The sequence below is a fragment of the Rhinolophus sinicus genome, linkage group LG03 (genome assembly GCF_036562045.2).
Source record: "Rhinolophus sinicus isolate RSC01 linkage group LG03, ASM3656204v1, whole genome shotgun sequence".
In the NCBI taxonomy this organism is placed as follows: Eukaryota; Metazoa; Chordata; class Mammalia; order Chiroptera; family Rhinolophidae; genus Rhinolophus; species Rhinolophus sinicus.
The window spans coordinates 151,586,242-151,608,566 of NC_133753.1; the positions used below are offsets into that span (position 1 = coordinate 151,586,242).

General features: G+C 34.2%; 1 protein-coding gene across 3 annotated transcripts in view; it reads right to left on the bottom strand.

Annotated features, from left to right (window-relative positions):
- POLK (DNA polymerase kappa) overlaps positions 1-22,325 on the bottom strand; it is a 63,896-nt gene that overhangs the window by 37,359 nt on the left and 4,212 nt on the right. For 2 of the 3 annotated variants that reach the window (XM_019728138.2, XM_019728136.2), the window contains exon 2: positions 1,435-1,561. The exons of the other annotated variant lie outside the window; for it this stretch is intronic. The gene's annotated coding sequence lies outside the window, so the exon portion shown is untranslated. The remainder of the gene's footprint in view (positions 1-1,434; positions 1,562-22,325) is intronic. 3 annotated transcript variants of the gene reach the window in all.

Consider the following 22,325-nt stretch of genomic DNA (forward strand, 5'->3'; position numbering starts at 1 on the left):
CTGCACACTAGATTCACCTGCAAAGATTCTAAAACTCTTGATGCGCAGGTTGCATCCTGTACCAAATAAATCTGAAGTTCTGGGAACAGGGGCCAAATACCAGTATTTTTAAGAGATGCCGAGGTTAATTCCGGTGTGCCCCAAAGTATAGACACCACTGCTGGTGATGTTTCAAAGGAATATAGATTGGTTTTATGGTTTTATCATTTGAATTTTTTCTCTTATCAACTATTACATACAGCTTAACATTATCCAATATTTTGCCTTATGCTTTAGTAATCCAATTATTAACACTTGTCATTTAGTAGTAAAACAGGTGAAGGTAATTCATTCATAATTTCCCCAAACTAACACTACTTAAGAGTGAAGCAGCTAAATGCAGACATCCTACATTTAAGCTGCCTTTAAATGATGAAATGAAAGGAAAAGAAACATTTAATGAATGCTTACTACTATTTCACATAAGGTATAATATTGAGGCCAAACACTCTGAGAAGAATTAGTTTTGGCCTTTAACTGGGTCAGAAGAACTGGGCTATCATCAATACTGGTGCCAGGCAAAGTTGGGACAAAGTTTTCAGCTACCACCTGCCTTGTTGATGCCCAATTACCAAGCAACTTACGTTCAGTTTCATGGACATAGGTTTACTACCATCTACAGAATAAGACTTTCAAGTTTATAGCTCCAGTCCAAATGCCTGTCCAACATTTCAAATTTAACCTGTCCAAAACTGATCTTCTCACATGCCTCCAGCCCACAAACCAGCTCCACTTACAGCCTCCTTCATCTGTTACAGGCAACGGTAATGCCTTCCAGTTGCTCGTGCAAATAACCTTGTAGTCACTCTTGACCCTGCTCTTTCTCATACACCCCACGTCCAAACTGTCAGGAAATCCTGTGGGCTCTGCTTTCAAAATGTACCCGGAATTTAACCACTTCTCACTATTTAAAATACACAAACAGCTGGGCCACTCACTCGAGGTGAAGTACGTATTGCCTCACCTGGTTTATTTAAGTAAACTAACTATATTTTGGGAATTTGCTGCGAGCCAGTTAACAATGGATCATGGGCCGCAGTTGGCCCGCGGGCCGCAGTTTGGACACCCCTGCTCTAGACTGAATCACCATCTCTATCTTATGCCTGGGTTATTGCAATATCCTCTTAAATAGACTCTTGTGTCTGCACTTGCCTTCCTACAGTCAGTTATCAACAGAGGAGCCCAAATGATTCTTTTGAATCACAAGTTAAGTCATGTCACTCCTCTGAGACAAACTGTACAATAGCACCCATAGCACTCTAGAATGAAACCCAAAGTCCTTAAGAGAATATGGATCCCAGTTACTTGTTCCCAGTCTACCCTCACAGCTGTCTAATACTCTCCAGCCACAGTGGTCTCTTTGCTGTTCCTGAAATCTGCTGGGTTCACACTAACCGCGAGGCCTTTTGCACTGGCTGTTTCTCCCGACGGGTTCTTTAGCCACAGATCCTCTTGACTAAATTCCCTTATCTTCTTCAAGTCTTTGCTTCTCAGTGAGGGCCTCCCTATTTAAAATTGCAGCCTGAGATCAGATAATAGAGAGAGAGAGAGAGAGAGAGAGAGAGAGAGAGACAGAAAAAAGGAAAAAGACACAATAAATAAATAAAGAGTAAAATTGCAGGCTGATTACCCCTCCTACCCTCTCTTCCCAATGCCTCATTGTTTTTCATAGCCCTTATGAATTCCTAGCATAATATGTAACTTTACTTACATATTATGTCTATTTTCTGTCCCCCCTGTGAAAATGTAAGCCTTATGAGGGCAGAGAACTTTTTTCTTTCACTTGATCAATCCCAAGTGCCGCAGACAGTGCTTGGCCACAGAGGAAGGGCTCAATAAATGTTTGTTGAATGACTAAACTCAGTTTATATCATTTTCTCATTCTTTTGATATAGCATGGTCATATAATCATATTAAAAGACTGGGACAAAAACTGCTTTTCTGACGTTAATAATTTAAGGTATTTGTAGCTTTTCCTTATTTCAACATTAAATATGTAAGAACAAGTATGTGAGCCAAACAACCTCCAATCTTATTATTTTCTGAAGGCATTTAGTGGTTAAATTAGTTCATTAAAGCTTTTGGGATTTGTACTAGAATGCAAGAATATTTTGAATTTACATAACAGAATGCTCGCTAGGCTCCATTACTATTTAAAAGATTCTAGCTTATATTTATTCTTTGGGAAATTAAGATGCGTTGTTAAATTTAATTTCTTTGATTAAATACTTTCTAATTATACCTAAAGCTAAGAAAAATTGGAGAAAGGTAATAAACAGCATACTAAGTTTTAGTATACTTGGATCCCTATGGCTTCTTTTTGGTACTATCATTTATGTCACCGTGGGAAGCCTGCTTTTGTTTTTCATTGGTCAGTGTTCTGTTATTTTCAAATTTCTACAATCTCTCGTTAGTGCTGGTTATCTCTGTTCTTCCTATTAGTTCTTACTGAGTTTATCTATAAATCCATAAATTGAAAGGGGGAGCTCCTAGCAGACATAATCACATAATATCACAAAGTATGATGATTTTCCATATTTTCTGACAAGTGAGATTTAATGCTACTTCTGATGGCTTCAGGAGGGCAGTTGAAATGTCAGTGCCTAGTATGGTGTTTGGTATAAGATAAACTTTCAATCAATAGTTATTTTATTATTAAAGTTAAGCCAAATTTCCAGAGCTGTGAAAATCACCAGTCTTACCTTTCTCTGTCTAAGATAAAGACACTATATAAGGGAACAGGGTACACTGTCAGCATCCAAAGCCATAGTTCACAGATATATAGATGAATTCTGTTTTGCTAACAAAGAAGTATTTGTCCTAAGATTGCTATGCACTATCACATATACTTGTAAAGTCCCAAAAATTTATGAATGGATATAACTGTGATTTTATAAACAAAAGTTTTCTTGCATAAGAAAATGGTAAAATATTTTTATAGCTTGATATTACTGAACAGTCTGTTTTACTTCAACTCAGAAGCACAAACAGTAATGTGCAACTCAAAGGAAAGAACTCTGGATTCTTATAGTATAGCATATTAGTTTAAAGGCACATTTTTCTCTGAAAATATTCAAATTCTTCTCAGTCTGATTCTACCACTGACTATTCAGGTTACCACCTAAAAAATGTAAGGATGGAAAATTAGAGTTTTTCAGAAGGGATTCTAAGGGAGAAGTTTTCATGTGGTAGAGTTCCTCTTACCTATAAAAAGCACACACAACTATGTATACAATATCATAAGTGTTTAGCATATTGACCAAAGCCACCTGGAATTAATATACCAGAAAATATGCAAAATATACTCAGGGTAATAATAGAAAGAAAGGGAGTGGAGAAGAGAGAGGGGAAAGTGGAGAAGGAGGAACAACCAAACTATAGGGAAGTTCCTAGGGGGAGCTTGCTTCCTATTTCTAATATACTATAAATAACCAAACCCAATAATCCCCCAGAAAACCTGTATATGTCTTAAGAACAAATATTATTTTTAAAGTCTCCAAATGTTCAAATATGTAATATGTTTGTTTGAACAGATTAAACACCCAGCACAGCACAAAACTTCAGACTGATTAACTGTTCATTTTATTATCTAAATTTAAATACAATAAATTAAGAATATTACCCTAATTTTAATGTAGTAATTTTCAAATTAATGTCTGACTTTTAAAATTTTCCTTTTACATTTCTGCTTATTGTAAAAGTATTTTTTTAATTGTGAAGAAAATAAAAAAATCACAGCCTTAAGACTTTAACAGATTATTTTCCATGTTCCTCTCCAATTATTTTACACACACACACATATTTGAACACATATACTCAAACCACATACCCACAATTCTTATATGACGGGAACAAAAGCACAGAGATAACTTTGCATTTTTAGCTTTACCTTTTAATATCTTTGCAAAATAAGATGTACAAAAATTTCAAAATTATTTCAGAGTGGATTATTTGAAGATTCTTAAATTTGTATGTATCACTGAGAAATAACTGAAATAATATAACTCCCACAGATCCTAAACCAAGGAAATATATGATAAAAGAAAGCTCAAGTTTTCACCAAGGACATAAAGTCTATTTTTTAAGAGAGAACCATGCACATATTCTTTTCAATTGCATTTTTCCTTCCTGAGTTTTCCATTCATTTAACTTATTCTAATGAAGAATGGGACAGAGGCAATCAAAAAAATCTATACTCTACCTAATGTTACAGACATATAAAATTCACTTTTACAGAATAATAAATTCAAATTATCTGCTTCTTTAGTTAGTTACCTATAAGGGAGCTACCGTAAAACTGTCAGCTGATTTCTCAACAGAAACCTTGCAGGCCAGAAGGGATTGACACAAAATCAAAGCGATGAAAAGCAAGGACCTACAGCCAAGATTACTGTACCCAGCAAAGCTATCATTTAGAATCGAAGGACAAATAAAGAGCTTCCCAGACAAGAAAAAGCTGAAGGAGTTCATCAACACCAAACCAGTATGACAAGGAATGTTAGAGGGAGGAGACGGAGAAGGAGGAGGAGGTAATGAATAATAAAAAAGAAGTAAGTATATGTCTATCAACAATTACCGTGTTTCCCGAAAATAAGACCTAGCCGGACCACCAGCTGTAATGCATCTTTTGGAGCAAAAATTAACATAAGAACTGGGTTTATATTAATTTTTGCTCCAGAAGATGCATTACAGCTGAAGGTCCGGCTAGGTCTTATTTTCGGGGAAACATGGTACTTTAAATGTAAATGGATTAAATGCTCCAATCAGAAGATAGGGTGGCTGAATGCATAAGAAAACAAGACCCTTACATACGCTGCCTACAAGAGATTCATTTCAGATTGAAAGACACATAGACTGAATGAAAATAAAGGGATGGAAAAAGATACTTCGTGAAAATGGAAATGGGAAATAAAAGCTGGGGTAGCAATACTTATACCAGACAAAACAGACTTTAAAACAAAGGCTATAACAAGAGACAAAGAAGGACCCAGTAATCCCTCTTTTCTGGGTCTTTATCTGAAGAAACCCAAAACACTATTTCGAAGGGACATGTGCATCCATATGTTCATTGCAGCATTATTTACAATAGCCAAGATGTGGAGGCAGCCTGGGTGTCCATCCATGGATGAATGGATAAAGTAGAGGTGGTACATATGTGCAATGGAATATTACTCAGCCATAAAAAAAAGAATGAAATCTTGCCATCAGTAACAACATGGATGCACCTAGAAGGTATTGTGCTGAGTGGAGTAAGTTAGACAGAGAAAGACAAATGCCATATGATTTCACTTACATGTAAACAAAGAACAAAATAAACAAACAAAGTAGAAACAAACTCATAGATACAGAGAACATTTTGATGGTTGCCCACTAGGAGGAGCATTGGGGGATGGGTGAAAAAGGGGAAGAGGTTAAGAAGTACAAATTGGTAGTTACAAAATAGCCATGGGAATGTAAAGAATAGCACAAAGAATATAGTCAATAATATTGTAATAACTATGCATGATGTCAGGTGGGTACTAGGTTTATTAGGGTGATCACTTCATAAGTTATATAATATAAATGTCTAATCACTATGTAGAACACCTGAAACTAATACATTTTACGTCAACTCTAATTGAAAAATAAAACAATAATTTTTTTAAAAGAGTGAATCTTTGTATAAACTACGAACTTTGGGTGATAATCACATGTCAACATAGGTTCATCAATTGTAACAAATGTATCCTACTAAGGGGGGGATGCTGAAAATGGGATAGGCTGTGCATGCATGGGGCAGGGGCTTATGGGAAATCTCTGTGTCTGCCTTTCAATTTTGCTGTGAATCTAAAACTAACCTAAAAAAAAAAATAATATCTTTAAGAAAAAGGGAAAAAAACAAGAAAAAAAACTATCTGCTTCTTTACTACAGAATGAAAAATATCCCGATACAAAACATAAAGTGTCATTCAAAGGTAAATTCCCCAAAGCTCAGTTTATAAGTTCCTATTTTGATAATGAGTTGCATATTTGTACAAAGTCTGCCAGGTTCTTTAACAATGAAAACTTTGTCTATACTCAAATAAACACACTAAGGACATTTAGCAATTGTGAAAAACTAAATTTAAATCTTATAGAAGTCAATTGTTTCTGGGGATGTTGATTCATTAGCACAAAGGAGGTAGGCTGAGAGGTTCTTTCTTTGGGTCTAGAGCAAGTCAGCAAAAACATTTACTTACGTAGAAGTGATACTGAACAGACTAATTTTGTTTTAGTTGAAATACATAGTAAAACGCACAAGTCTTAAGGGATAGTTGAATACATATGTTCTTAGAAAAGGAAGAAAGGGTTCTCCTATAGTACCATCTTTGGTACTTTAATAATTATTTAAGTTCTATAATCTCAAACGTTACCATTTTAATATAAAAATTATGTAAGAAGCCAGGAAAATAAGATAGAGTTACACTAGTATTAGGAAATTGAGCTATTATATTATTTATCTTATACTGTGTCCTACATTACTGTAAGGGAAATATTTAATAAAGTCAGAAAGTTGTACAAGATACGATTTTATTTTCCTATCCTGGAAAAGTGATCCTTTTAATTGCCCCCTCTGAGTCCTAATCTTGATATTATTTCTTGATCCACAGTTGCTGATTTCTTAGATTTCTTATAATTCCAACAGTCTATGGTAGGAGTTTAAAATATTTTCACAACTTAACCCTTTTCAAATGAAATCTTCAGTAAAACTTCAGACTTTTCCTTAAATCTCTGCAAATGCTGTGAAGCTCTCCTATAATTTCTTCACATATAGTCTATCGCTCATGTAAAAGAATACATAAGTAGCATAAAAAAAGGGAAAGTTAATAACTTTCATTTCCTTTATTCTCTTAATTCCTTAAACATATCTGTGAACATTGATATACAGTATATATTGAAATTGGTACCAACTCCAAGACAATAGTTCCCTATTGATGAATTTTAAAAGGTGGTTTCCATAAATCAGGCTCTGGAAATTAGTGTTATGATTTTTTTTACTGATCTTATGCCTGAAAACCAGAAACAAAAAATTAAACATCCAGAAAACATTACTCCGAGATTTGTCAAGCGTGGGAGAAACAAAACAGCTACAAGGAGTTGTGATTTTGGAGTGATTACCCAAAAATGATTTAAAACACACCTGTATGCCTTCCCCCTGCCTTAATAAAACTTCATAATAATCTGATTTTTTAAAGATCATACTATATTAAAAAGAACTTTCATTTTAAACATTTATAATCCATTTATAAACTATTATTAACACCCTGTTATGAAAATATATTTAAACAGATATGATACAGAAAAGCATGATAACAAACAACATCTGGAATTTACATTAAATAGCAAAAATAATTATGCTCAATTGATGAGATGATCTTTCCTCTTCCCAGGGTTATATGCTGTAACAGCAGTGAGGGAGGAGATAATGATTTGTTTTTAGTGATATTTTGAAGCTTCAAATAACATTAAAGGAAGGTTTGTGAAAGGGAGCATAGGTTAAAAGAAACTTGCAAAACACTAAGCTAGAATAATTTATTAAACTATCTGTTACACAAGAAGTGATTTATGTTAGCTAATGAAAACTATTAACCCATAAAAGGAAAAGCAGTCCAGACTTACTGATATGTTTTTTTCTGTAATGAGATCTAAGTATGCTAATGCATATTTTAACCTACAGAAGACTTAATAAACAGTTCAGTTCCAAGAAGCATTTTGATATAATGCAAAGAGTACATGCTTTGAAACCAGATAGTCCTGGATTTAAATTTAAACTCTGAAATTTAACTAGCTTTGTCTTCTTGGGCAATTTATGTGATTTCAAGGTCTATGAATCTTGGTTTCCTGGTCTGTAACACTTACTTTCTAGGGTTGTTGAGGATTAAATGTTTGATATGTAAGAACACCTAGCACAGTAAACCTATAAGCAGGCATGCAACAAATGTGGATTCTCTCCTCTCACTTTCATTCTTACTTATTTCCCTAAAATGTGACTAAGCCTACAGGCTTGGCTGCTAACACGAGCATGTAATTGATTGAGAAATAATAGAAAAACAAGAAAAATTTCTTTACTAAGTAAATGACAAGGGAAAAAAATCACACACGCACCCCAACACACACACACACACACACACACACACACACACACACACACACACACACACACAATGCCACCTAACTTTAGGGAAGTCAGAAAGAAGAAACGGCACATGCCACCCCATTGATCCCCCTTCCCTCAGATCTCGTGGAACTCTGAACCAACCAGAGAATATTCTTCTTGGTTTTTAAGCCTCCACCGTTGACCTGATCCTAAAATTCAAATCCAGGTTCCAAGCAGTTATATTTTAGTTTACCTCAAGTTAATGACTATTAAGGTCATCAAGTCTAGACGCATGAAATTTCAATAATACCTCGTGTTGAGTTTGATCTCATAATGTTTAACTGTATGAATGCACTGTCATAATGCATTTGGCATGACTGATTTAAAAATCACATATATTACTGTCTGGACTCTGTGCAGAAATATTTTATATTAATAAACTTCGAAAAATAAATGCATTTTAATGTAAAAAAATCACGTTAATATACTTGTAAGAATAAATCAAGTTCTCAGAGTAAAATTTTAAATTAAATCCCACAATGTTCCCAAGAAAATTTCTGGAACTCTAGTTTAGAACATGCATGTTTTGAAAAGGTAAATATCTGCTAAACACTTATATTAAAAATGATTTAATCCCTTAATCTAAAAATGCACTTGTATTACATAACCTTCACAGGTAAGTAAGATGCATCTCTGTCTCTGGAGGACAACATAATTTTCTTAAAAAAAGAAAACGAATTCCATGCCTTGTTTACTTGCAGAATTTTTCTTTTTTATTTCCAATATAGTACTTGTCGTCAATGTTTCTGCCTTCCTGACCAGGCCTCAAAAGGCTGGGAGTCAAGTAGACTCTAAAAACAACATCCATTTATTTCAACAGAGGTTAGAACCAGATAGCTTATTACCTCCTTTACTTAAAGGCTTAGAGCTAAGAATAATAGCAACATAGTTTTGGGACTTAAAATCTGGCTTCTTGCTATCTGACTATAGCAAGAGGTTAAACTAAAGTGTTTCTAAGAGGTTAAACTAAAGTACTTCTTTACTGAAGTAAGAGTTTAAATTTATCGGATTTCAGAATTTTAAACCAAAATGGTATTAGCACATTTACAAAACCTATTAAGTTAATCTTTTTTGCCAATACCATTTGCCCAATGCCAACAAATTATTATGGTCTGACCCTGTTGTCAAATCAGCACATACATAGTATAGCCATTATGAAAATTGGTCAAATGTTGACAGTAGCTTCCAGTGTATGAAGCATTCATTTCTAGCCTATCAAGTACACTAAGAACCAAAATTTGACCTACAAATGAAGTATGTATTTCCTATTACTACGAAAATAATTACCTTTGCTAACACTTCACAGATGCTGGGGCAACCAAGAAAAAGGTACAACAAATAAATACCACAATGTGCCCTTGACTCACTTCTTACAAACAGAACACAGCAGAAGCAGAAGTGATGAGATGTGAACTCTAAAAAATCAGTTTATAAAAGAATGTGACTTCCATCTTGGATGCTCCCAAACTCACTGGGGATGCCAGCTGCCACGTGAGGCAGTCCTGAGAGGAGGTCTGTGTGAGTGACCTGGGAAGTGGATCCTCCTCCAGTCGAGTCCTCAGATAAGACTACAGCCCTGGACAACAGCTTGACAGCTACCTTATGAGCTAGAGGCACCTGGTTAAGCCAAGGTGGGATCCTTGATCCATAGAAACTGTGAGATAGTAAATGTATAGCTTATTCTCAAATTCTGTAATTATCTCATTACAGATCAGCACTAGTCCACAGACCACACTTTGATTAGCACTGCTATAAAACAGCTGTATACTAAAGATTATGAATGTTTTCATTTGAATAAAGGTGAAAATTTAAAACATACTAATAAACTGATCAACTGAACAACTTTTATGTCAAGTGACTTTTTTCTCTAGAATTTGTTTAAGCAAAAACGAGGCAATATTTTTTGCAGTACTTTGTACAACTAAAATATAAATTTCAAGAGGGCAAAAACTGGTACAGTGCTAGGCCAATGAGCCTGTTAAATTAATAAATGTATGCTGAATGAATGAATGATGGGCAGGTAACTATACAGAAAGGAATAAAATTAATGGTCACACCTCAATTAAGTCTTTCTAAATACAATAACTGTAAAAGCTAATAGTGTTTTACATGCATTATCCTATTTAATCTTCATAAGAGATGAGAAAACTATGGTCATACAAATTTATACTGTATTTCAGGTCTGGCTTCAAAGCCATCAGACTTACTACACAATATAAATAGAAATAAGATAAAATAGAAAATTAATGAAATCTTACCAAAAGAGATGGAACAGTAGTTGTTTTGTTGACTGATAATGGAAGTCACATGAAAGTGGTATGAATTATAACAGATAAAATATCATACATCACTGTAATAGAAGGCACAATTTATTTCTAAATTTAGTTTTAAATGATATCATGATTTTGAAACCTCTAAAAGCCTACGACGTCTTCAAACGAAAATATGAAACAATGACAAGGAAACTAAAATAAAGTTATGAAAAAAAGATCTTCATTCAGACTTTTCTAAAAACCATGAACTTAAAGAAAATTGACAGATCACTTTTTTTTAGTATCGTGAAATGTAATAAACATTGTACAAAGAAAAATATATTGGGGGATCAACTGCAGTTCCTCTTTTCTAATGATCTGAAGAGCAATTTCTTCAATAATCATGGCATCTAAAACAAACAGTTCATTTTAAGTTATTAGGCATTGCCTTACCTAACAGCTTAAATAAAAATCAATAATTTAAAAAACCCTAAAAAAAACCAAAAACCCTATATTTCCACCTAAAGCAACACAGAAAATAAAGGAAAAGCATTATACATAAAAAGAAAGACTGTTTTTTCCTGGAAAAGGAGAGCTTCCTAAATCTTGTCTTGGTACAAGTGAAAGTAGCAGCAAAAGTGACTTCTCTTTTACAATACTCTCAGTGGTTTCTTCCTTTTTCTTTCTTTTTTTTTTTCATGAAACTCACTTTTTTTAAAATTAAAACTTATTGGGGTGACAATGGTTAGTAAAGTTACATAGGTTTCAAGTGTACAATTCTGTAATACATCATCCATGTGTCACATTTTGTGTTCACCATTCAGAGTCAGTTCTCCTTCCATCACCATATATTTGACCCTATTTATCCTCATGTACCACCGCCCTCCCCCCTTACCTTCTGGTAACCACTAAATTATTGTCTGTGTCTATGAATTTTTGTTTCTTTGTCTTGTTCCTTTCAGTCTTTTTTTTTTTTTTTTGGTTTCTTCCTTTCTCAAGATATAGCTGGAAAAGCGAAATGAAAATTTTTTAAATGAAAAACTTTTCTCTATAGTTAGAAAAAAATGAAACAGATGAAAATAGAAAATATTAAATTCCTTAAAGGTCGACCACATTTACTAAAAATATGGATGAATAATATTTTCTAATAACTTACCATATGCCAGACAGGTAGGTACTAAATGCTTATGAAGCAAGCTCTGATTATGTCTCATGATTACTAATTTAGATATTATCCCAGTAAAGTATATATTAGTAGTAAAATATGTACGGAAATTGAGGTTTAGAGAATTTATGTAATTCACCCATGATAACAGGTGGTATCCATGCCGAAATTCAAATCCAGATTCTGTCTCCAGAGCCCACGTCCTTAATCAGTATGCTAAATACAGAGGGTGCGCCCAAAAAATGTATACACATTTTAAGAAAGGAAAAAACTATTAAAATTGTAATACTCAATATGTACTGATAACAAAAGATGAATACAAGTCATGTTTGACTTGTATTACAAGAGGTGCTCAAAGTGGTTACCATTAGCATAATTTTAATAGTTTTATCCTTTCTTAAAATGTGTATACATTTTTTGACATTTTTTGGCACTCTCTGTATACAATTATTGCCTAAGATGCCAGCAAGTTTATCTTCATTCTTGAAAGACATTTTCATCAGACATAGAATTGAGTTGACACTTTTTCCTTCAATACTTTAAAGATGTTGATTCACCGTTTTCTAACATCTGTTAAGACCGTGAGCTTTCAAATTGTTCCTTGTAGGCAATGTGTCACTTTTTTTTTACTTCTTTCAGGGTTTTCTCTTAATCTTTGGTTTTCAACAGTTTGGCGATGATGTGCCTAGCCATATCTCCCCCTTCAAAGGACAGAGCTAGACTAGGTCCCTGGATTCTCTGTGGACACTTTCTCCCGCTCCTCTTCACCAGACCTTTTAAAGATCTGAAGGTTTTCTCTGTCTCTGACATGAGCAGGGTTGTCTTCCTCATCCCCTCCCACTCTTATATTGCATATACCGTATTTAAAAGTTTTTCTATTTTTCCAAAATACCCTCCCACACACACAATGAGGAAGAGCATAGAAGGCTTTTTCAAGGCTTCAAAAATTCCCAACCCCCTTTTCAAGAATATGACCCACAAAAAAATCTGTTTGAATTATGTAACTGTTTAACTTCTATCTGCAATATCAAGCACTATACCAATCTTAATCACAAAATAGTTGATGTTCTCATTCCATAAAAAATTAGCAACAATCCCTACAAAGAAGCAAAGGTCTTTTTAAAGAAGGCCTTCGTCTCTGGAGTTTACCAGCATTTCTTTATTTCACCCGTCTTTTCACATGTCTGCTTCAGGGCTAAAGTAAATTTTACTACATGTCAATTATTGATCCCCTTGACTTCACTTTGGTTTTTAATGATTCTCTCAGATTGTGATGTATAAAGTATGGTTCTACTGTGAAATGCTTGCTAGCGTGGGATCTACATGATAGCCATGCTTTTCTTACTCTTTATGATGTCTGTGCATTAAAAGTTTATTTAATCATGTAAAAAAAATAAAAAATTCTGTTATATTAGGTATTTTTAACAAAAATGGCCTATTCCGATGTCCCAAAGGGGAAATGTTTATTATATACTTTATACATGAATTTTAATACATATTGTTTTTAAAAAATGCAAAAAATTTACTGTATTGGGCAAAGATAAATGAACAGTAGTATATTAAGATGTGCTTTGATCTTTAAGATGAGTGCCTTATTTGGTCAAATTATTATTATTTTGGAATGAATTACAATGGCTAACCCTTTTACCTAAGATAGGAGAAGGAAATACAAACTGGTTCAAGTTTAGTTATGAAATAATTAAAATTAAGAAATGTAGTTATATTAACCTTTGGCGTACCACAAGTATCTACTGGACCCAATTTTTGTTTTTGAGTTTCTTCTTTGAACAACTTTATTGGTAAGCATTAATATTTTATATCTTATTCTTTCTTAGAAATCTTCCAAAGAACAAAAAAATTTATTCATTTTTTAGCAAAATAAAATTCACTATAGCTTACAAAATTTCTATATGGATCTATTTGATTGCTTTATAAATCGAAGATACATTATGGTAACTTTGGGATTGTATTTTTCCTATATGTTAAGTATTTTCCTATTTTTTCATCCTAGGCAATATTTAATCATTACTCATCAATTATTTTTTAATAGCTAAGCTAAAAAAAATAAGAAAATGAAATACTGAAATCACCTAAAGGGGTGATCTGCTGGTGAAATAAATCATCACTATTATATCATCCCTCAGTTTTCTTAATGTGTTGCCCATAGTATCACATCTTTGAAAGAAAGTATAAGAGAAGTATAGAGACACCATTTTGGCAGGGTTTTTGGTGGGGCGGAGGAGTGGGGTAGAAGGGTAGCTTTAAACATAATTGAGAGTTCTGAATTTTTCATACTGGCAAAAAGAAGAAAATTGACAGAAACGTTTCACATTATTAGACAAATTAGAAGATGAATGCAAAGAGACTAATAGCATCTCAGACTATGAATTTTCAGATGATTCAAATATATTTTCTCAAATTCAACAATCAATAGTGAACAATGCATTTTTAACAATAAAAAGTAAATATGGCATTCCCATCCAGTTAGTCATTCAACAGGAAGAACTTCACCATAGAGTATTTTGCAGCAAGAACTTGGAACATCCCATTTTGCTAACAGGATGTATGACAGTGTTCTTTCACTCTTTATGACGTCTGTGCATTAAAAGTTAATACAGTTTGTAAGTGAACAAAGGTTTAAGGCAAATGTATATACAAAGGGAAAACAGATGATCCAGAAATGAAAACTTTATTGGACTTATAATTCTAACTGATGTTTAGAAATGTAAAAATGAAAAAATCTTGCAATTATGGAGAAAGAAAATGGTTGTCTTCTCTTTAACAAGATTATGAGATGATGTCAACTTTTCAATGTTACTGCATTTTAACAACATAAGTGCAAGATAAAGAACCATAAGTAATGATAAGCTGGATCTATTAAAGATGCATATGAAATCTGGAATCTTTATTTACAAGATGGAATTCCAAGATCATGCACAAAAATCGATGAGCAGCCAGTTGCTTTCAAAGGACATTACCCATTTTAGAGAAATATGGAATAAAATTTTGAGTTTACTAAGTTTTGATTTTTATTACAATTTCTAATAAATTGTTCACTATCCTTTATTACTACTTCTCAAGATTATTCATAAATTATTCAAAAATATAAAAAAGATGATAAACGTTAATTCTCGATTGGCATTGTTAATAAATCAACACATAATTCTTTTATCAACATTAAAAAAGGGATAAAGTGCAACATGCTCCAGAGATCAGTATTTATGGGTAATTGGAACATGGGTAACTAGATTTGCTAGCACACACACTCCTTTAGTTATCAGTCATTAAAAAAAAAAAGTAAATGGGCTACATAATATGCTATTGCAGCTTAAAATGGTAGTATGCGTGTGAATTGACTTTTAGGAAAATTGTCAAACCAAAGAAAAACTATGCAACATACTAGAATGTAATCTGGCTCTAACAGATGCTCAAATGTTTAATCATTTTAGGATTTTTTTTTTTTATTCTAAGATCAATTTTATAAATATTTAAAGTACATATTATAAGTTATGACCTTGAGCAACTTATTTAACTTCCTTGAACCTTTATTTCTTTATATATAAAATAAGGATAATGTCTATCATGCAAGATTTTTGTGAAGAGTGAACACTAAATGTAATAAACCTAAAACTATGTTTGATAGTAAGTCCTTAACAAATGATACTTTTTCTTTACAAAAAGCTGTGATGGAATCTGGTTCTTCAGTTTTTCATTAATTTTAACCATGCTACTGATTTTCCTCCTGGACCTTGTTAATTGTAAGTCCTACAGCTTCCCTTCAATTATCACCAATTAAACTTATTCTATTTATCCATAAATATTTCCTGAACACTTATTATGTGTCAAGGAATTTTACATCTTTACTTGATCTTTAATAATATAACTGTTAAAAATGTATCAATGTCTTTATATACTTATTGTCTGTATTCCTAGGTAGTAAAATGCTAGGAAACAATGACTCTATGGAAGATGTGGTATATATCTCACATTTGTAGCACCCCATGGATCATCATATCACTAGTTTTAATGAGGATGAAGATAAACTGTATACTCATAAACTGTATCACCATAACAACATGTATGTTCTATAACAATATTTTTCAGCTTACTTGACTAAGAAGAGGATCTGAAATTATAGTAAAAGTGAAACAATGGAAGAGCTGGGGAGAAAAACAGGAAACAAAACACACTGACTAACTATCATGAGGATCCTACCAATTCTTAAAAATACCACACTGCTTTATATAGTATGACTTTAACATATTAACAAAATAATTTCTCAATGTAATAGGAAAAAAAGTTAAAAGAGACTCAACAGCTTGGGGGAAAAAATGAAAAGAAAATGTGTACATGCAAAGAGTAGACACTAGAATACTATTCATCTATTATAGATATACACCATTTGCTTTTTACACTAAAGGATTTTTTATTGTTATAGGGAAACCTATGAAACACTCCGACAAGTTTTTATCCCACAAAACCATACAGACATAAATAAAAGTAACAGAATACAATTTCAATTTTATTCAACTGTAAATATATACATATACATGTATATATATATTTCTGCTTAGAACATGTCTGGCTTGGCTCTCTCTCCTTTTGTACAACAGGAAACAGGATAAAAGGATAGCCTACATGTTCTTTTCTTTTTCTGAAATCACTTTCTTATAGCCCAATGCTAGCACTTTCTATGTGATATACCATATTCTTAAGTAGCTATATGCAATGAATTAAGGTATCAATGAGTAACACCTCCCCATCCTCAAAACTGTCCTTGGAGAATTAAGTGGTAAAAATCAACACACAAGGGAGTCTAAGAAATATATGCAAAGTCACCTTAAAGATCAGAGCAACAGAGTAAGACCTGGCAGTATGAGAATAACACAATAATAATAATTGATGTTAACAAGAGTCTCTAAATCCAAATGGAGTGTGGGTGGTTAGAAACACAACAAAGAAAAAGAAAGCCAGCAATATTGGCAATGCCTACTTAAATATCCATCTCCATAACATGGATAAGCTAACTTAATGTTACTAACCATTTAGAATCATAATTATTCCCCTTGGAAGAAAATAAGAGACTGAGATGTAGGAAAAGGACATCAAGCCTAGATGTGACACCTGTATATAAAGACAAATCATAGGGCCTGGAAAATTGGTAAGAAGACTATGGGCACCTGGGATGCTGAGGTGGGAAACAGGATTGAAGTCAGAATTATGAATAGGCATAACATAAGCTTCGCCTCTCGATTCCTGTGAGTTAATTAAAACAGGATGGAAGGCATGTCACAAAAGTTCCACTATAGCTTTTCTCCCAGCTTCTGTTTCTCGTCTGCTCCCTCCTCTGCTTTTCCCATCACTGCTGCCAATGAATGCTATGGTAGAGGAGGAAGAGAAGAGGGAAAGTAGTAACAGACAACAATAACACATAACACATATAAACAATAGTAATGCAGGGGCAGAGGAAGAATCAGGAGAACAAAAATAGTACAGTAGTCTCCCCTTATCTGTGGTTAACCATGGTCCAAAAATATTAAATGGAAAATTCCAGAAATAAACAATTGATAAGTTTTAAATTGTGTGCTGTTCTGAGTTTTGTGATGAACTCTCATGTCATCCCCCTCTGTCTCACCTGGGACATAAATCATCCCTTTATTATTAAATATTGTTGTTAATTTCTTACTGTGTCTAATATATGTTAAACTTCACCATAGGTATGTGTATATAGCACAAAACATAGTGTACACAAGAATAGGGCTCAGTACTATCTTTGGTTTCAGGAACCCACTGGGGTCTTGGAATGCGAGGATAAGGAGGGACTATGCACCAACATACGCAGGAAGAAGAGGGAAATTCTGTAGCTGTCTGGCTATGGGACCCATTCACATGGAAAGGATACACATAAATTGGTCAGGTTAACTACAAGGTTGTTTCCATTCAACTAGATTTTATAATCAGCTGTTGGTATTTTACTCAGGAACTGGAAAAGTTTGTTCTACTACGAGGTGTGATCAACATATATGGTGAATGTTTAAATAAATAAATAAATTATTACAGTAAAAGACACATTGCCATTAATCTCCCTCAAAACACTCCCCCTTGCTTCAAACACACTTATCCCATCAGTCTTGCCACTTCCTAAAGCAGTTCTGGAAGTCCTCTTTCATGAGTGTCTTTAGTTGCGCTATCGTGGCTGCCTCGATATCCTGAATTGATTCAAAATGTTTACCTTTCACATCGTCATTTTGACTTTGGGGAAGAGCCAGAAGTTGCATGGTGCCAGGTCTGGTGAAAAAGGAGATCAGGACATATGATGATGTTTTTATTGAACAGAAATTGCTGTACCAGAAGTGATGTGTGACATGGAGCCTGTCTGTTGTGGTCACAAAACATGGTGAATGCTGCTGCCGAGTGCCATCCAATGTAAAGGCAGGGATCTTCAACACAGGAAGCAGTGCATTGAAACTTAGTAACAGTGTGTGACAAGTTTCAGTTGGTTTTGTGCAGTCAGTTGGGTGTGAGCTATGGTTGAGAGATGTGTTTTAAAATGTGCCATAAATCATCCTCCATCGTGATAAGGCTCCATGTCACACATCGCTTCTGGTATATGGCAATTTCTGTCAAATAAAAACATTATGGTGTGTCCTCATTCACCTCACAAACTGGATCTGACACCGTGTGACTTCTGGCTCTTCTCCAAAGTCAAAATGATTCAGAACATGGAGGCAGCCACAACAGCGCAACTAAAGACACTCACGAAAGAGGACTTCCAGAACTGCTTCAGAAAAGTGGCAAGAATGATGGGTAAGTGTTTGAAGTGAGGGGGATATTTTGAGGGAGATTAATGGCAATGTGTCTTTCACTGTAATAAAATTTTTTATTTAAACATTCACCATATTGTTTTATCATACTGTGTATTTTAAAAACTTGATAGATACTGGGGTGGCCGGATGGCTCAGTTGGTTAGAGTGCAAGCTCTGAATAACAGGGTTGCCAGTTCAATTCCCACATGGGCTGGTGAGATGCACCTTCCACAACTAGATTGAAGACAATGAACTGCCAGTGGGGCGGCTGGATGGCCCCGTTGGTTACAGCACGAGCTCTCAATAACAAGGTTGCTGGTTGAATTCCCACATGGGATGGTGGGCTGTGCCCCCTGCAACTAAAGAATGAAAACGGTGACTGGACTTGGAGCTGAGCTGCGTCCTCCACAACTAGATTGAAGGACAACGACTTGGACCTGATGGGCCCTGGAGAAACACACTGTTCCCCAATATCCCCCAATTAAAAAACAAAAACAAACACAAAAAACTTGATAGATCCTTTAAAGTTCATTCATAGACCAGTGCACTTGGGTTGCTTACACTGGATATGAATATACCTGTTAAAATCTAAGTCTAACTGAAAATCATTAATTTGGAAGATATTGACACTGCCAAATGCTGATTACAGACAGGTAAAATGCAATCTTTTTTTTTGGTACCAACACAAAATATTAAGACACATAGGGGAACAATTCCCTCAATATTCCTTTATTTACTTTACACATGTTTGTATACCATTTTTGTGAATATGCTTGCAAAGATATATTACAATAATTCTATATAATGTCACAAAATATGAATACATGCAAATTTCTTGTAGCTCCTTGTATTTCTGAAACTAGTATTTACAACATCAGAAATGACATAGATGCATTCATCACATTTCACATAAATGAATATTTGATATACTTATGCAGATATCAATTTATAAATGCATATAACAGCATTTGGGATATACATACTAATAAAAAGAGACTAAAAAATGCTATGTATTAAGTACACATCCAAAGTTATATGGTTATTAAGGATAAAGCCACCTAGGATTCACACTCAGGGACTGTCTGTTTGCTCACTCTGAACTCAGTATGAATCACCATAGTGGTAGCAACTACAGGATTCTTTAATACCGGGGCCTAACAGGAACACTGATTGATTAGTAGTCAAAACAGAAAAAAAAAGTGCATTCAAAGAGGCAGGTAGTACAGGCTAACTTGGAAAAGGCAGAGAGACTTGCAGAAGAGCTTTTAAATCTTTTAAATTTTTGAACTTCATTTAGGGAACACATTATATGTCACACACATAGTAACAAGTTGAAAAAGAGACCTATCAATTTATGGTATTTTTAATGTGACAAAACTCATTAAATAGTTTACATGTTAACTTGGTAGAAAGGGATCAGCAATCAAGGACAGTCCTTTTTATCCAAATAGCCACTGTTTTAACTAAAACACCGGGGACAAAGGACCTACAGAGATCCAGTAGAAATAGGATTAGATAACAGCGTTAGAGAACAGGGTTTGTTGCTATACCAGGTGGTAAAGGTTACCTTCTTTCAACTTAACAAAACACTAGTTCAGCTATTATAGTCACATGTGTCATTTTATTACTTTGTTTCCTATTATGAGCTCCTTTAAGGCAGAACCCCCAAGACACCCCCGTTTTTGTTTTACGTTTATTATCTTAAAATCACCCACAGTGGTCAGCATAATGTCTTGCATATTGTATGCTTGTTGAATTAAATTATTAACTGAAAGATAAGGTATAATACATTAATTAGTTATGTGGATGCCTTCTATGTGCTGAGCACTATTCTAAGAACCAAAGCTAGAAAAAGGTTATTAAGAATGAATGAAAAAATTAAAAATTCTTGCCCCCATGGAACTCACATTCTAGTGGAAGAAAATAATATATGCAGTCTAATACATCCATTTAAACATTTGTCCTGTGTTATTATGTGCTGTGCCCTTGAAAAGAATATCTGCGTGCTGCTTGACAATGAGATTTTCATATATGTTAAATGACTTGTTTTCCTCAGAACACTCCTTCCCCTACCCCAACAGTTAGAAACAGACTATGAAATTACATATACTAGATAGGCCTGTTGTTTCTCGTCAGCCTCCCACTCCCAACAAACCACAAAAGGGGTAGTCTTATATTCCACATTTTTGGGAAAAGCTGATTAGCGTATTGGCTGGCTAACTACCTGTTTCTTTTAAGAATCTGAAGTAAGAAACACTGAGGTGACCCTGAAACTGAGAGGTAGTTAAACCAAGTTGGACAACACTGCAAGATGAGAGTTGAAAGAGAGAGACAGAGAAACTGAGATTTAGAACACAGAGATCAAAGATACCATGAGGCCCCAGACATGGACAGAAAAACACCAAGTCCTCAGTTTCCAAGTTTCCAATATGTGCGAGACCCAACAGAGGATTCAGATCTCTATAATAACTCTCTTATTTGAGCTACCCTGAATGTATTTCTGCCCCCTTCAGTCAAAAACGCCTTGATAAGGTCAACGATAAACAGTAAAGTATCCAACTGGTCAATCATAATAACATCACTATTCTCAATGTGGTTCACTCTGAAATTGTAACCTCCTATCACAATCTCTTTCCAATAGTTTGCTCAGATGCCATCCTACCACCATCCTTTGTCTTCCAAGTGGGGAGAGAACTCTGACACTACTGGGGAATATAAACTAATGAAACCTTTTTGGAGGACAAGTTGATAGTATCACGCTGTAAAATGTACATATTCTCTATTTCAGTAGCCCACTATTGGCAATTTACCCTCCCACCCCCCAAAAAAGAGCTAGACAAGTGCACAAAAATAAAGCTAACTGAAGTTCCATATGGCCTTTTTGTAACAGCAAAAAATGAAAAATTTTGATTGCCCTTCAAAAGAGCAATTCTATGCAGTCATTAAAAAGAATGCCATAAAATAGATATTCACAATATACTGTTAAATCTAAAATGCCATTTACACAATGGTATGTATACTCTCTCTCTTTCACTGTATAATACACACATATATATAAATATATATATTTATATTTTGAAAATCATAACTCATGCTCTCAGGAAGAAAATGAGGGACATGTTTAAAAAAGAAAGCAGGTACCGACTCAGGGGGGAAGAGGGAGGGAAAAAATAAAATAAAAATAAATAAAAAAGAAAGCAAGTACCATATTTCATTGCTTCAGGTACATTTATTTTTTCACATTTTAACATCACTAAAAGTGGGATGCCTCACATACTCGTCAGGAAGGCAGTAGTTGTGACACAATTGTCACTAACTATGCATCAAACATAAAGAAGAGGTGTCAGCAGCTTGGGGGAAAAACTCCTAAGACAAAGATGGGGCATTCTTAAGAAATGTTGCAATCTTGAGAGTGTAATGCTGAGCAAAATAAGTCAGACAGAAAAAGCAGAGAACCATGTGATTTCACTGATATGTGGTATATAAACCAAAAACAACAAAAGAACAAGACAAACAAATGAGAAACAGAAACTCATAGACACAGACAATAGTTTAGTGGTTACCAGAGGGTAAGGGGGTGGGGGTGGGAGATGAGGGTAAAGGGGATCAAATATATGGTGATGGAAGGAGAACTGACTCTGGGTGGTGAACACACAATGGGATTTATAGATGATGTAATACAGAATTGTACACCTGAAATCTATGTAATTTTACTAACAATTGTCACCCCAATAAATTTAAAAAAGAAATTTTAAAAAAAAGAAAGAAAAGAAATGTTCCAATCATCAATTCTCTTGATGTAGAAAATGTGTGGAAAAACAGGGACATCAACAAGTATATGGTGGAAATTAACTTAGAAGACTCTGCCTGTAGAGAGATTAACAAAT